Genomic DNA, 15814 nt, shown 5'->3' with positions numbered 1-15814 from the left:
CTCGATAGAAAGTTCTGTGCAACATTCTCTTAGATATATTTCAATATTTGCCCTACTTCCACCTCACCATCTGTTCTTCTTTTTCTGATTTTATAAAGAATTTTATTGCACTCAATTTTTATAACACCTTAGCATTTTTGTTTTCTGCTAAAGATGTTGGTTCCAAAATCTATGTTACTGGTTTTCCATTAAGGCTTATTTTCCTTCTGTATTTCCTCAGCAGTCTTTTTTCATAAACAGTTGAAAGCATATATATTTTCATCAGTATTTATTATTTTTTCCCAATGTTTACTTTTTTTTCCTCCTATTTAATTTTCTGCTCCTCCATGCTTCCTTACCATTGTCTGCTTTTTGTTTTGCCTTGGTTGTAGATTACCTGTAAATTACCGTGTTATATGTATTTCACTTTCAGCTAATTCCTCAAGCATAAATGTTTCCCTCTTTCTTTTACATCTGTACATTCTTTCTGTATTTATTCTTTCATCATTATTTCATATCTGACCCTGTTTAGTGCTCTTTCCAGATGAATTTCATACCATCACAATAAATTCCTTTGAATAGCAATACAAGCTATAGGCTTCAGGATATATATAGATGTTTGTTCCAAAGGAAGCTGCTCACATAAGAACTGCAGCTACAGACTTTAAAAGCACTCTTTAAAGAGAATCTCTCTTTTTTTTTTTTTTTTTTTTTTTTTTTTTTTAGTAAAGGCATGGTAATTAACTCAGAGAAATCACTCTAGTCTTGCTGGCTCACAGTGGTTTTCACAAAATTTCCGTGAGTTACATGTTTCTTTTTGTTGATGTTGTTTTGCTCTGTTTCTGTCTTGTTTTTTAATCCATAGGGATTTTTTTAAACCAAGTTTTTGAAGGAAACGGATAGTCAATGTTGTACAACACAGGTGTTTCATTTAGAAATACAGTTGCTTTAGTAATGAGGTAACTGATTGAAGTAAACCTTTCAGTCAGCAGTATACTTTGATAACTCCTGTTAACCCTTTATTGTCATTATGTTTTTGTATTCACATTAAGTGGTGCTTTTTTTTTCCTGATTTTGATGCAGAGCACCAGTTATGGTTGGACTTGCAGCCTAAGTAATTGTATGATCTCACAACAAATGTTTGTTTGCACGTGGACAATGTCTGGTCCTGTAAATCAGTTTCAATTTTGAAAAGCCTGAACATTATTTCACCTAACTTGTCATGTAACTGAATTGCTGATTTTTTTAAAGCACAATTTTTCATAAATTTTGTTACATAAATATACATGAATATCATTGCTTGTTACATAAAACGATGATATTCATGTATATTCCCATCATTTTTTATTTTTTATTTTTTTTTTTTGCATACTCTCCTGGACAGTGAAGACAGTGAAGACAAGTTATGTTCTCTCTCTTAGCATATCCACACCTCTTGTTTTGCTCCTGACTGCCAAGCTAAATGAAATTTGTGATAAATGCTTTATCTTCTTTCTTTATGAGTCATTCCCTACTCTCTGATCAGTTTTGTTATTGAGCCCTGGAGACTTATAACAATTATTGCTTTTTTCCTGTCACTTTGATCTTTCTTCCCAGTTTGGGCAGATTCTGCCTTTCTGGTGATTTTTCAGTACAGATGTTTCTGAATCTAAGAGCTACATTACATATATAAATATTTTTCTCTTGTTCTTTTCATCCAAGTCATACACTGACCTGTACGGTATCTTTTTTTGCTATCAAGAGCAGATTTGAGAAACACCTTGTCTCACAGAGATACCATGCTTCTTTGCTTTGAATCACAGAGTACCCACTGTCACATACCAATAAAATCACAACAGTCATACAAGGCCAGACAAGAAAATAATTTTCCCCAGGATTTTCTTTCTACCAATGGCCAAATCCATCTATTACTCTCAGGGTAGGGATCAACAGAAGAATCTTATCTGCAAACTTTTCTTCCAAGGTGATTGCTATCACTGAACCACCACCATGCTGCCATTACCTTAGGAAAGCCAAAGCCCAAATGCTATTGAATCTGGTAAGGGACATGAAGGGCAACAAATTGGACAATGCCTCTTTGTTTCAACAGCAAAAAAAAAAGGCTAGGGAAAACATAGGCCTGCTGCAGAATGGGACAATTATCCAAGAACCTTTTTAGATTTGATAAACCTGAAAATGTATATTGAAAGACTCAGGATATAGTGACTTTGTGGGGATAAATCTCCTTGTTACAGAGAAACAAAAAACACATTTTCCTTTTCTTCAGTGTGAAGCTTATTGCCAGTTCTCTACAAGATCTATGTACTCTAAGAGCCTTAGAGTCACAGTAGGCCAGAATCATTATCCATTCTTTGTTCTGGCCTTTGGTCTTCACATGGCACTACATGTATTCAATGAATATTTGCTGACATTCCTACTTTCAGAGATAGCATGCTGCAACCCTCAACCCAACACTTCAGATTTCATTTGGTACAGCACAGCTGTGTAGTCTTGATTCAGTTTTATTGCTAAGGTACGAGAACGGATGTACACCAAAACCATATAAGAAAATTAAATGCAAAACACATAAACAGGAGTGGAATTGTTGATACGGTGATAGCTAAAGGATTCAAGTGAAAAACTAAGAAATAGGAATTATTAAGGAGAAAAAGCAATTCATTTGAAGATAACAGTTTAGCAAGAATGAGGATCAGCCCTCTCTAGGATGCAGTGTAGGCCAACATTTTACCTGTTGGCTGGGACTGACAGGCTATCAGGAACGGTATAAAACAATCTGACAATGGAGTTTTGATGTATGCTGTGGATGATTCCTGAACAAAAGGGGTACAGAGAGTAAGGTATTATTTCTAAATGTCAGAAGTTGAAGATACATCCTTATCCCGGCAGCTGGTTGGTAAACTATGAAGGTTTTTTTTTTCTCAGAACAGAACTCCATGACTGAAACCGCAGGAATTTTGAGTTCTCTGAACCACAGGAGCATTCAAAAATCTACTCTGAACAAGTAGAACTCCTCTGAACATTTTTGCAGCCTATGGCAGATAAGACTTTGATCAATCTTATCTTCTCAGTATATTCCAGCCACCTCGTATTTACAAAAGACTCCTGTCTCCTATCTCCTATGTTCTGCATAACAGAACATAGCTTCATGACCTCTTGGTGCAGGAAGGTGGCTACTCAAACCAGTCTGCATCAAATATATGCTTCAAAGACATAAATTGATGCATAAATCTGCTCAATGGAAGGAAATATCTGAGCAATGTATGAGAATTGTGTCTCTTCATTGTAACTTCTCTAACCATTGGGTAATTTTTGATTCAACTGTACTTGGCTGGAGAGCCAAGCAAAAGAATGAATAGCACAAGATCTCTATACTGTGATGACTTGTGAATCATATTATTACTGCTCAGAAACATTCCATGTTTCCTTTAGATATTTCAATTTCATGTATTGATGACAATTATCATTGCTCATCTGTTAATCTAGCAGTAACTCACCATTTCTTTTCTAACTGAACATTTATTTCTTGGAGTGATATTACAATCCAAACCAACCTCTTGGTCTTTTTGCAGGCCAACATATGCCATCAGCTATTTCTAACTCTTACAATATACAGATGAATGTCCCAATACTGATAGCTGAGACTAGGTTATAATAGAAATCACACTCTTTGGTTCATAGTCCATCAAAGAGTGTTATGCTTTCTGAAAATACATTGGGAATTAATTGCTTTGTATCTATTTCGATAATTGCAAGAAATGTGTATTGTAACTGAATGCCAATCCAGTTAGTGCTTTGAAGTAAAGTGACTTGATTATTCAGGTTTTAATTGCCATCATAACAATATTTAATTCCCCACAAGATTTTATTTCTTTTTTTACAATATTTTTGGTTGTGACAGCAGCAAAATATTTCAGTTGAATCTCAGTGATAATCTTCTAAGTGCCAGAATATTGATGCTTCCTGGGTTTCAACAATACTTCATTCTTCTTATTAGGGAACAATTTTAATAGCAAAAAGGAGTTTATCAGGTTGGCCTAACAAAGCAGGTGGGAGATGTTTATACATCAGCAGATGGGAGATTTGAGTTTGACAAAATCAGGATATTCACTACATCTAGAATGAAGAAACTGGGCCCTTAAGTTGGCAGTCAGTAGTATTTCAGCTCTTTCTTTCCAATGCAAGCTTGCAGAACAGTGTTTCATTTCCTCATTAAGATAAGGGGTTTTCTTATTTTTTTTTTACTCTGTTTGGTTTTGTTTCTAATTCTGACAATTTACTTGTCACTTTAGGACTGTGCTCCTTAGCAGCACCCAGGTGTCCTTCCTGATCTGCATACTCCATGCATTTATAGCCACTTATTTTTTGCCATACTTTCGTATGAAAACAGCTTTCCAGAGTTATTCCTGGAAGAAATGCTCTGTAAGATTCAGACTCACTGTTAACTTGTTTCCAAATGTTTTCTGTAATAGCATTTTAATCTTTAGGATCTGACCAGCATTTTAACCCACCTTGTTTTTTGACTTCCATTAAATTACAGAATTTGTTTCCTCTTCCCTTCCCCTAATCACAGTCTGTTTCTTTACATATTAAATTGTAGTTATTTTTAAATATAGCATATATTATGTACACTACATTCGAAAGTAATCCTTAGAATGAGGATTGCAGTTTAATCCAAGTTTATTCAAACCTCTTTCAGAGTACTTCAGGGAAAATATGTAAATAGAAAACAAGAAAAATTCAATTAGAACATGATTAGAACATGAAGCATCCTGCACATTTTCAATGACAAAACATTGTTTTATCCTCTTAATTTAAAATTCATGTGGAACATATATTTGTAATATTTTTAAACAGTACATGCTTAAGAACTATGGAATAATACTGTACTTTCAGATATTTGGAATTTACCTTATTAGGCTGTGTCATCAAAGTTCTGTTAGTTACAGTTAATGAAATATCCTGCAGAGGTATCCTGCAGAGGTCAAGATAGAACCTTCTCCATTTTATTGGTGGTGCTTTTGTCTGTATATTTGGTACATTTTAAGTTCTTAGTGAAGAAAGAGTCCCATCAGATTATGCTTTAACCTAGGAAGAGTTGCCACTTGTCAGCCTAGTTTTTTATATTCTTTGTGTTCAAAATATTTTCAGATGTACTCTTACTTATTTATTCAAGGAATGTGGTGCATGGCATTAATCAATGTACTAAGGAAAGCTTGGTTTAAAAAATCAGTTTTAAATAATGAAAATGTATGTACAACAGAGATAGACGTGTTTTTCAGTAATCCGATTAAAAAAAAAAGCATCTAGGAAAAACTGTTTAGAAATATATCTTGATTTAAATCTTTGCATTTTGTTGGTTTTACATATTTTATTTTAATAGGTTACCAATCTATGAAGTTTGATATGTATTTTTGGTACAGAGATGAGTATATGTCATCGTATTTGTTATGTGTACTTATATTTTTCTTCTTCAGTTCCAAGTTCTTGATGTTTGCCTGGGGAAAGTTTATTATCCAGTATCACCTTTGGAAGAATTACATTAAAAATCAACAGCAGTCAAAGGGAAGAAAGATTGAAGGCATAATCTTAGAGAGTCTTTAAAAATAAATCTCTCATCCATACTAATTGCTATTGGTAGTGATCAGCATCCTGAACCCCTGCAAGCTCCTGGGTTGCTGCTGACATTTAGGAGGTCAGAATTCTTCACTCAGGGTAGAGCAGGATAAAGAGGCAAATCTTCACATATCTTACTTCAATGCTTTCAAGAGCTAAAGAGGGAAAATAGCAGTTCTTTACTGATCTTCCCTGGTTGCAGATGAGTTGGTGGAGGGTGCAATAGCCAGCCGTGGTCCAGCCCCTGATTCAGGTGTCATGTGGATCCTAGGTGTGGTTGGGGCTGGGGCTAGCACTGTACACTCAGTGCTTAATCCATATGCATAATTATTAGAATCATAGAATCACCAAGGTTGGACCTTCAGTATCTAGCATAACTGTCTACCTACCACCAATTTTTCCCCACTGAAACAATGTTTCTTAATTTAACATCTACATGGTTCTTGAACACTACCAAGGGCAACTCAAGCACCTCCCTGGACAGCCCATTCCAGTACTTGACCACTCTTCTGGAGAAGAGATTTTTCCTGAAACCCAACTTTAACCTCTTCTGGTGCCATTGGCCTTCCTGGCCACCTTGGCACACTGCCGGCATACTGAAACAACCAACACGCCCAGGTCCATTTTCTCTATACATTCTTGCAGTCCTCCAAGCCAGTTCTTTACCCAGCAAAGAACGTACCTGTCCAAGCCATGGACTGCCAGATTCCCTATGAGAATACTGTGGGAGACAGTGTCAAAGGCTTTGCTGAAGTCAAGGTAGGCTATGTTGATAGCCTTTCACTCATCCACCAGGTGTGTCTCTTCATAACAGAAGGAGATCAGGTTGTTTAAGCAAGACCTGTTTTTCATGAACCTATGCTGTATGGGCATGATTCCTTGGTTGTCCCACACATCCCATGTGGTCTCTCTCAAGATGATCTGCTCCATAACCTTCTCTGGCACCAAGGTCAGGCTGACGTGCCCGTAGTTCCCTGAATACCTTTTTACAACATTTCTTGTAAATGGGAATCACATTGGCAAGCCTTCAAACCTCTGGGACTACTCTAGTCGACCTCTTATAGATAGTGGAAAGAATCTTGGCAATCACTTCTGCCAGCTGCCTCAACACCCCTGAGTGGATCCCATCTGGCCCCTATAGAGTTGTTACAGTCCAAGTAGAGAAGTAGATTTCTAAATGTCTCCACTTGAATCATGGAGGTTTAATTCTGCTCCCTAACCCAGAATTCCACTCTTCAAGGAGTAGAGTGCCCCAAAGATAACTGATATGACTTTTAAAGACAGATATAAAGAAAGCTTTGAGAACCTCAGCTTTTTCTTTATCCTCAGTGGTCTTGCTCCCTGCTGCATCTTGCAAAGGACAGAGATTCTCCTTAGTCCTCCTCTTACTGTCAATATAGTTTTAAAAGATATTTGTTCTCTTTTACTACAGTGATCATCTTGAGTTCAGGTGTGGCTTTTGCCTTTCTAATTTTCTCTCTGCATATATTAGTAACTTATTTGTACTTTCTCTGAGTTGCCTCTACCTTCTTCCAGAGGAGGTTTTTTCTCCTGGGGTCCCAGAAAAAGTTCCCTATTCATCCATGCTAGTCTTCTTCCCTTCCAGCATGGGGGGATAGCCTGCTAGTGTTCTTCAAAGACTTCCTTCCTGAGAAGCTCCTTCCTGGACCCCTTCAACCTTCAGGACTGACTCTGAGGGGACTGCCCCAGAAAATATGTAACATTTCACAAATCTGTGTTTCTATTTAATGTTTCTAAGCTTGTTTTAACCAATAATTTCAAGTGATTCCTGGGCACCTGAATGTTTGTTTTTTGTTCTCCCCCCTCCCCCCCCTTCCAACTGGCTATAGGGTTGCCTCTTCTGTAAGGATTCTCTCTGCAGGAAGGGTAGCTATAAGGAGCTGTGAGTCAGCAGAGCTCCTCATTGCGTTTTGTCAGGTATATTCTGGACTGAGGAGCATTTGTGTTACGTATATCCTGAAAACAAAGCCATTAATTCTATACTGAATTTCATTTAAAAAAAAAAAAAAAACTGTTCTGTTTAAGGTTTTTCAAGCTTATTTGGCTTTGAAGCATTTTTTTTTGTTTCTCAATTTTTGTTTCTGAAACCAATTCTTATTTTCTCTCCTTGTTTTCTCTACTTCTCCGCTTAATTTGTAAGTGGACGTGCTTTCTGCTGTTTATTTTTGTTTGTTTTTGTTTTTTTTTTTGTGGGATCTTGAGCAAATCTGTTTATCTCTTTGTTTCTTACTTCTTATCTCCTTATCTTTAAAATGGAAGATAGATCTGGAGTTACTTTGAAGATTATTATAGTTTATACGTGACAGTTTAAAAGCAGTTATCTCTTCCATAGAGCTGTCTCTGACCTGGTATCAATGTACAGAATCATGTTAAAAGTATATTATAAACTAAGTCATTTTATATTATAGAAATTCTTACTGAGGTGCAGAGATATGAACAAATTCATATAAGTTAAGTTGCTGAGTAGCTGATCAATACAGATTGCTTTAATCACTGGAGCCTAACCAGTAAGATTAAGATAGATTTCCATAAATTCTGCAGAAGAAAATTATTTTGGAAGTTAGAAGGCATTGCAGAATAACAAAAGCACTGTGAATATTTTATGAAAATTATTTCAGAAGAAACTACATAACTAATCTAGACATATATTAGATTTCTCCTTTATCCCACTAATGCAAAAAAAGCATCCTCACATACTAAGTAAAAATATATTCATTGAGCTTATTGGAATATTACATTTTTTTTGTACCATTCAACCAACAAAACTAAGTTGCATTCAAAGTATGAAACACCTTGAAATATGTTTATTCACGAAGAATCGGAGAGTCATAGAATCATAGTAAGTTTTGGGCTAGAAGGGAGCCCAGGGATCATCATGTTCCACCTCAACCCACCACAGCCAGGGCCGCCAACCTCCAAATCTGGAATTAGACCAGACTGCTCAGGGCCCCGTCCAATCTGGTGTTGAAAACCTCCAGGGATGGAACATCCAGAGCCTCTCTGGGAGACTCTGGAGACTTTGTGTAAGCTTGCCATTGATATTACATAAGTCTCTATGGGTTTCTGAAAATACAGTTTTTTGTAATTTATTTGGAGAGGTTTGAGTGAAGAAAAAATAATTTACTGCTGAAGTTTGAGTTGGATTTGGATTTCTGATCTGCTAGAAAGATGTAAGAAAAAAAATAACTAAAATGATTTGGCATATCCATTTCATAAGAGCAACTCTGTCTCCAAAATGATACATACCTTCTAGAGGATTGAGTTCTCATGATACTTTGTTTACATTACTGGTTTATATAGTTTACATAGCATCATTAGTTTGAACTGATTCATAAGTACAGTGTGTTTTACCAACTGTCATAAATGCATAAGAATTTGTATGGAAAGGAAACAAACTGTTTTGACTGTGAAATGCTGATGGGATACTGGCATGGGTGTGGAGAATATGAAAGAACAGGGAAATATTTTTATTTACTTGCATTTCTTTATTAAAACAGGGAGTCTCACTAGCCAGCGGCGTAGTTTATATGGCTAAAGACATAGATTATATACATATAGGAAATAATAGGTTATATTCATTTTAAATGTGCATTAGGGTACAACTGAAGGGAAATAAGAATTTATTTTCCTTGATGAAGAACAAAACTTTTAATGGTGTACAAGAAAATCTTGGTGAGAAAAAAATAGTTAATTTTGACTTGAAATGGAACACTGAACTTGTTCCAAATTTGTATTTCTATAGCTTTAAATGGTTCTGTAATACTGAACTAAAATAATTTCAGGATAGAATTTGAAACATTTCATGGGAGAAAATAAAGCATTTTCAAAATAACTACAGAAACATTTCTAGTATTTCATTTAAATAGAAATCACAAAGATTGTTTCAGTTGTGTTTTTTAATATGGTTACGAAACTGTGCATTTTCTTGATACTACATTTACAAAGCCTTACTGGAAAACTAGTTGTTCTCAACAAGTGTATATCTTTTCACTGTTGGGAAAAAATTGTTCTCTCTCCTTTAATACAAATGTCAGAACCATCTAAATTTAGCTAGGGTCGACAAGAAGGACTCTCATGGCTTTTTAAATGAGCACTTCTCCAAAAGCATTTCACTCAAGGCAGGTTTATTTTCTGTGCTCATGTGCTATTGAATAATTAGAATTAGAGGTGGTGGAATAGAATTAGATGGTAGCAGAAACAAGAGTTTTCAGTTGAGATTAGGCCTGTGATCAGGTCCAGGATGACACTTATGGTCAAGAGCAGGTGCATACAGTGCATACAGTAGTTCATTTAAGGGATGGAAAGACTCAATTTCTTGCTGTGGTACTTTATATAGTACTTGTCAGATAGAAAGAATTGCTAAATTGCATGCCTTAGCACATTTTGAAAATTGCATGGGCATTTAGTACTGTGCCTATGTATTACTATTTTACAGCAACTAAAACTTCTTATGATGTATTGTTATAGGCTTAGCTGTATGCTTTTTTTATTTGTTTTAAACAAATACTGGAATATGTAGAATACTTCCAAAGGGCCTATTTTACTAGTCTTAGGGATTTACTTACTGAAAAACTTTGGACTTGGATGTAATTTATTGCAAACATTTTTAATCAGAAAAGAAGATAAATTGTAAAATTCAATGTATAAAATCTAGGGTGATACCAAAAAGGTGGATAACACGAAACTGACTTGCAAGTACTGGGAGGCATTTTCCAAATATACTACATAAAAATACCTAGCCAACGAAAGGTTTTAACAAAGCATTCTGTTGTGTTCTACCTTGCCAAATCATTGAAAATCTAACTACTCTCTCTTGTAATATTGATTTACATTTTTAAATGTGACTGTAGATTGGAATAGTAGATGGAAATTTTATCTCAGCTTTAAGGATTTACTCAAATTAGAATTTGGTGGTTTGTTTTTAAGCAGCGGACACAGTGGCCTTCAGTGAGAAACTGGAAAGTATGGATAGATTGAAAGAGATGTCTAGAAGCACAGAATAGTACAGACAATTTGAATAATTAAAGAGTGAAAGAAAAAGATGCAAGAAAGGCTAGTGTTGGAACATGTATATAAATTGCAAAGTATATTTCTTCATTTTGAATCCTCTTCTCTCCTTTCAGTCACTAAAAGAACAGGTCTTAAAGGCTGAAAAAAGTATAATAAGGCAGCCTTATTACCTATCCTGTTCAGACTGGACTGTGTCTTTTATTTTACTGCTTGAACATACTAATTTAGAAGCTTCACTATATGAAATGAGTTATTTTTACAGTGTTTCCTTTTTTTTTTTTTTTTGCTGATATTAAAGGTATCCAGTAAAAGAACATTAAAATGCAAATTGTTTATATTTTGATGAACAAGTTCCCTAAAGGTTAAAAGAAACTTCAGCATTTTCACTGTAGTGTTGTGGCAATGAGTCATTGCCAATGCCCAGTGTGCCAAAGTCCCAGGTGCACAAAAACAACAGACAGAAAAACAACAGTGTTTTTTTCTCAGTCATCAATTTTGTGATGCCAAATTGGCTTTCTGGAATCCCCACAGCAGTTTGCAAATGATGCGTGAAATAAAATATTCCTACCTGCACTGGACAAAGAAAAAAATCTTTCCTAACAGTGCTCTGACATGCTATTTCTGTGATGCTTGATATCCAGTCAGACACTGCCAGAGATAATACACTAGTTCCAGACACTGAGAAAAATGCCATTTACAAGAATCTTCTGTACATTTTTCTTTTTCAGTTTTCCTATTTATTCTCTCATCATTATTAACCTCAATAGTTTTGTCTTTTGGAAATATACTTGCTCATACAAACTTACCCCAACAGTTGTCAGAAACATTGGGATGATTTTTCTTTCGCTTTTCTAACTAATCATAGCTTGAGAAAGTGCACAAACAAGATGTCCTTTCAAGGTCCATTGCTCTCTACTGTGATTAAGATTACCTATGCACTTTCCTTTTCAGTTCTTTTGCTTGTATAGGATTTAATTCCCTAGGTATTTCCGGATTAATTTGTAGGCATAGATCTTTTTCACTGTTAAGTTTACTTTCTTTTGATCTTGTCATTAAAATAATAAAATTATGTTTTTTTCTTTTCATTGGAGTATTCACGATAGAAGACATTTGCATTTGTAGACTGTCTCAGATTATATAAAAGTCTGCATGTTATTAACCTATCTTTTTATTCAGAAAATATTTTCTCTTTTAGTCATACACATCAAAGGTGATATGTTAGACCTGAATGGGTGATAGGTTACTGAATGAATGATAATTCTATAGAATTTCTTATAAATGCAGATGCTGTTAATAAAGACTTTATGGTGCAGAAACGAAAACAAAAATAATGTAACGGGATAATAAATAGTTAATACTGTGTCATTAAACCAAAAGAAAGAAAAAGAAATAAAAACACAAGGACAAAACAAATATAACAGTGATTTTAACAACCATTTCCATAGAAAATAAATAACATTTGGTACTGCCTGTCAGAGGTAAATGAAAATTAAAACTTCAGCACAAATAAAATACATGTGTATATATGTATATATAGATAGAGAGATAGATAGCAATAAGAACATTCACAGGTGCTATATGGCATGGCTAGAATGAATTTTGGATGACAAAGGAAAGCATTATTTATTTGAGGTTTAAAATAAATTGTTTTATAGCATGTTAACTCCTTTATGTTCAGGAATATTTTTTCTGGTTTTTTTTTTTTTTTTTTTTTTTTTTTTTTTCTCAAGCACTCTGCATGTCTTTGAAAAGACAAATGGATTAATGAAATAAGGCAATTCCCACATCTTGAGAAATTGCTAAAATCCTTGGGCATCAGCAAATGTGTGCTCTCCTCCAAAGCAGTTGTGAAGCACTGTATAGTGGTGTCACTGAACTACTGAAGTCAATATTACTCGCAGGCATTAATAAATGTTCAGCTGTAGCCACCAACTGTATAAATCTGCGCCACAGAGAAACATGGTTAATAATTCTGTGCAAATGTCCACATGACATGTGTAGACATGAAATGTCTATTTTAATTCTGATACCTGAATAAAGTCATTTCAACTTAGCACAGGTAGTTCTTCATGACACCACATTGTACAGTGCAGCAATAAAATAGAAGATTGCTGTGATTTGCTTCTTGGAAAGTCCCTATTGATCCTGCAGTATCTTTATGTCTTTTATTTTTGTCTCTAGTGCTGAGGGAGATGAAACACCTTCAAGAAAGAAAGATTTTATTGTTTATCCCTTCTCCTTGAAGTTGATGATACTCCCCCACACACACACTGAAATTTTTGTGACAGAAGTGCGAGTTACCAGGATTTCATGACTTCCCTACAAGAACTGTAGAACCTGAAAATAAATGAGATTCCTCTATAACAAAATCTGTAATTACTGGTGAGAATTAAGGCTACAACCCTTATAAAAATAATGCATGACTTGATCTCCTAATGCCTGATAAATATTGCATTAAAGACATCTTTGGGGGATTCTGCTAACATTCTTAGGTGGATATTTGATTTCTACTTAAGAACTGTTATGTGGGCATATATCAGACTTCTTGTTTTCACACAGCTGCTAGGAAGCTAATGCATTTAAGTTCTTTGCGCTTTCAACATGTAGTGCAGTTCCTCCATGGGAAAATGGTAAAAATATTTGCAGTTATAAGTAGTTCAAAAATGTTTTTTCATACATATTAATGTTTGTTTTCCTAAATTTCCTTTCTTTTTATTTTCCTTTTGTCATTGAAACTCTGATTATCTAAAAGTAGGTATTACTTTAACTAAAATCCCTGAATGGACCAGGGTCAGTGCCATTTAGTTTACCCTTTTGGTGGTTAACCCTCCCCTCCACTGTGTACAAAGATAGTGGACTTCATTTAAGATTATCTTTCATATACCTGATAGATCAATAACTCAGGTCCAATTAATCATTTACTTTTAGATTTATTTCCAAGGATGAAAATATCTTTATTTACCATAGCCACAAAAAGTTTTCTATGCAAAGTGTATTTCACAGCTCATTTGTCCTAAGCCAACAATTCCAGTTTGAGCACTCTGCACTAAGCAAATGCCAAGCAAAGCCATACAAACAATGTACATGTGGTCTCTAAGTTTGTTATTTTCAGATCACCTTTTATATTCAGATGGGAAAATTCTTGACTTTGTCTACATTATGAAATTATTCTCTCCATCCATTGTGGGGAAAGGTGAACAGGAAGAAAACTGCTGAGAATTAATTCAGTAAATTTTAGTAGTTATTGTGCAGTAAATACTTTCCACATAGGAAAAAAATGGTGGTTGTGTTTTGACTATCTTTATTTGATTCTGACTGAAATGAGCCCCTGCTGAAATATTTGTGAAATAACTAGCATTAAGATATTTTATATATATGCATTTATTTAAAATCCACAATGTAAAAGACAGAATTAGATTGAGCTACAAGTACTGCTGAGCAGAGAAGACAAACCTCATGAATCTCCTGAGAAAAAGAAGGGAAAAAAAACTTTTCATGCTGCACTGGCTTGATTAGCTTCAGTTTAATAATAGTTAACTTGCACTCCTCATTCTAAAACAAAACTAAGTCCTCGTACTTTTTTGGCTAACAACTGAATGTAAAACTACATCCATTTTGTGGTTTTTTTTTTCTGTCCACTCCATCTTTTGTTACCTACCTTCGTTTTGTGTTTGTGCAGATAGAATTTTCTTTTATACACAACTGTTCTTGTATGATTTCTTTCAGATGGCAAATTATTTGAGATGAGGAATTACCCTTTAGTATATAAATGCACTTTAAGTAGTACAAATAGGATTCCATTGTCTTTGCACAACAGAAAATTGAAGATTTAATACAGAACAGTAAGGCCACCCTACACATTAGAAAGTGTACCTGACAAAACAGAAATTTCTGAGCTGTGAATGCTGTGGAATTTATTTTGTTTCATTAGTATGCTAGTACAGAGAATAAATTTTTATGTGGCACATGTAACTCAGGCTCTGAACGGTCAAAGTTGATTATGCTCAACAAAAGTACAAGAGTATATAGTGATGTGGTGTTAGCTGAGGTTCAGAGAATGGCATTAATATAGGAGAAAAAGTTTGTTCTAGGTCAAAGGTTCTTCTACCCTACTAAGCTGTGCAGATCAGAGCTTGCAGAGTGAATATTAGTAATAAAGATAGGGCACATCATGGTTTTCCTTTGAACTATTTTCAGTTTTGAACTTGTTTTGCAAAGTGAGCTTTTTTGAAGCGATTATGTTCTCAGTGTGTTTAGATTCCATTTAATTTTTCAGTTTACCCTGAAGGCTCTGTATACTTTTAGCATCTTGTGGTACTCTTGCATTGTCTGAGCAACTGCTTCTTTTGTTATGAATCTGTCTTACCCTAGTTTCATATCATGTCCACAGTTCCTGTACTGAAAGAGTGTACAATTTCTCCTCGTTTACCATCCCTGCATCAGTTTGATTTTATAGTTTGATACTGGCTATTTCTCTCTTCAGTCCTAATCTTTTTTTTAAACAAGATATGTCCTATGCCACTGAATCTTCTCAACAACATACTCTGGGCCTTTTTCATTTTTATTTTCTTTGGAGAACACAGCAGCACAGTGATGCTCTCTTGTTTCATTCTTTACGCCTTTACTAGTAATTCTGAATGCTTTATTTGCTAGTTTTGCCTGCTGTTTTTACAGAGCTATTATAATCCCACAGTCCTTAGGGCCCAATATTTCACTTTCACATCACTTACGTATGCACATTTTCCTTATGCTTCTCTCTACATTTTACTCTGCATAACTGTTCTGCTGCTCTCTCTGCACCAGAAAAACACAAATTGTTTAATGGACACGGATGGATAGAACAGAGCAGAGCAATCATGAACCTGGATAACTTGCTTTTTCTTTTTTTTTTTTCTTCCCTGTGATGCTAAGAAGTCAGTATGCGTGGGAACCAAATATATTTCTATAAAAATCTAATGCTAAAACCTGAGGTTATTTGGTTCCAAAAACAGGCTTCTGACACATGCTGTATTGTTTCTTTCTTCAGTAATTTTTTTGTCCTTGGTAAATCCACAGAGCAATGTCCTATAGTATACAAAGCTACCATATGTCCATGAGTGTCATGTAGGTTATATAAGATGTGTATACATACACTGAGCTCAGTGCAGCATCTTATTCATTATCTTTCAGCTACAGATTTCAGTACGTTTAT

The sequence above is a fragment of the Lagopus leucura genome, unplaced genomic scaffold (genome assembly GCF_019238085.1).
Source record: "Lagopus leucura isolate 7727_CA_CO unplaced genomic scaffold, USGS_WTPT01 Super-Scaffold_100002, whole genome shotgun sequence".
NCBI lineage: Eukaryota > Metazoa > Chordata > Aves > Galliformes > Phasianidae > Lagopus > Lagopus leucura.
Note: the sequence above shows the minus strand (reverse complement) of the source record.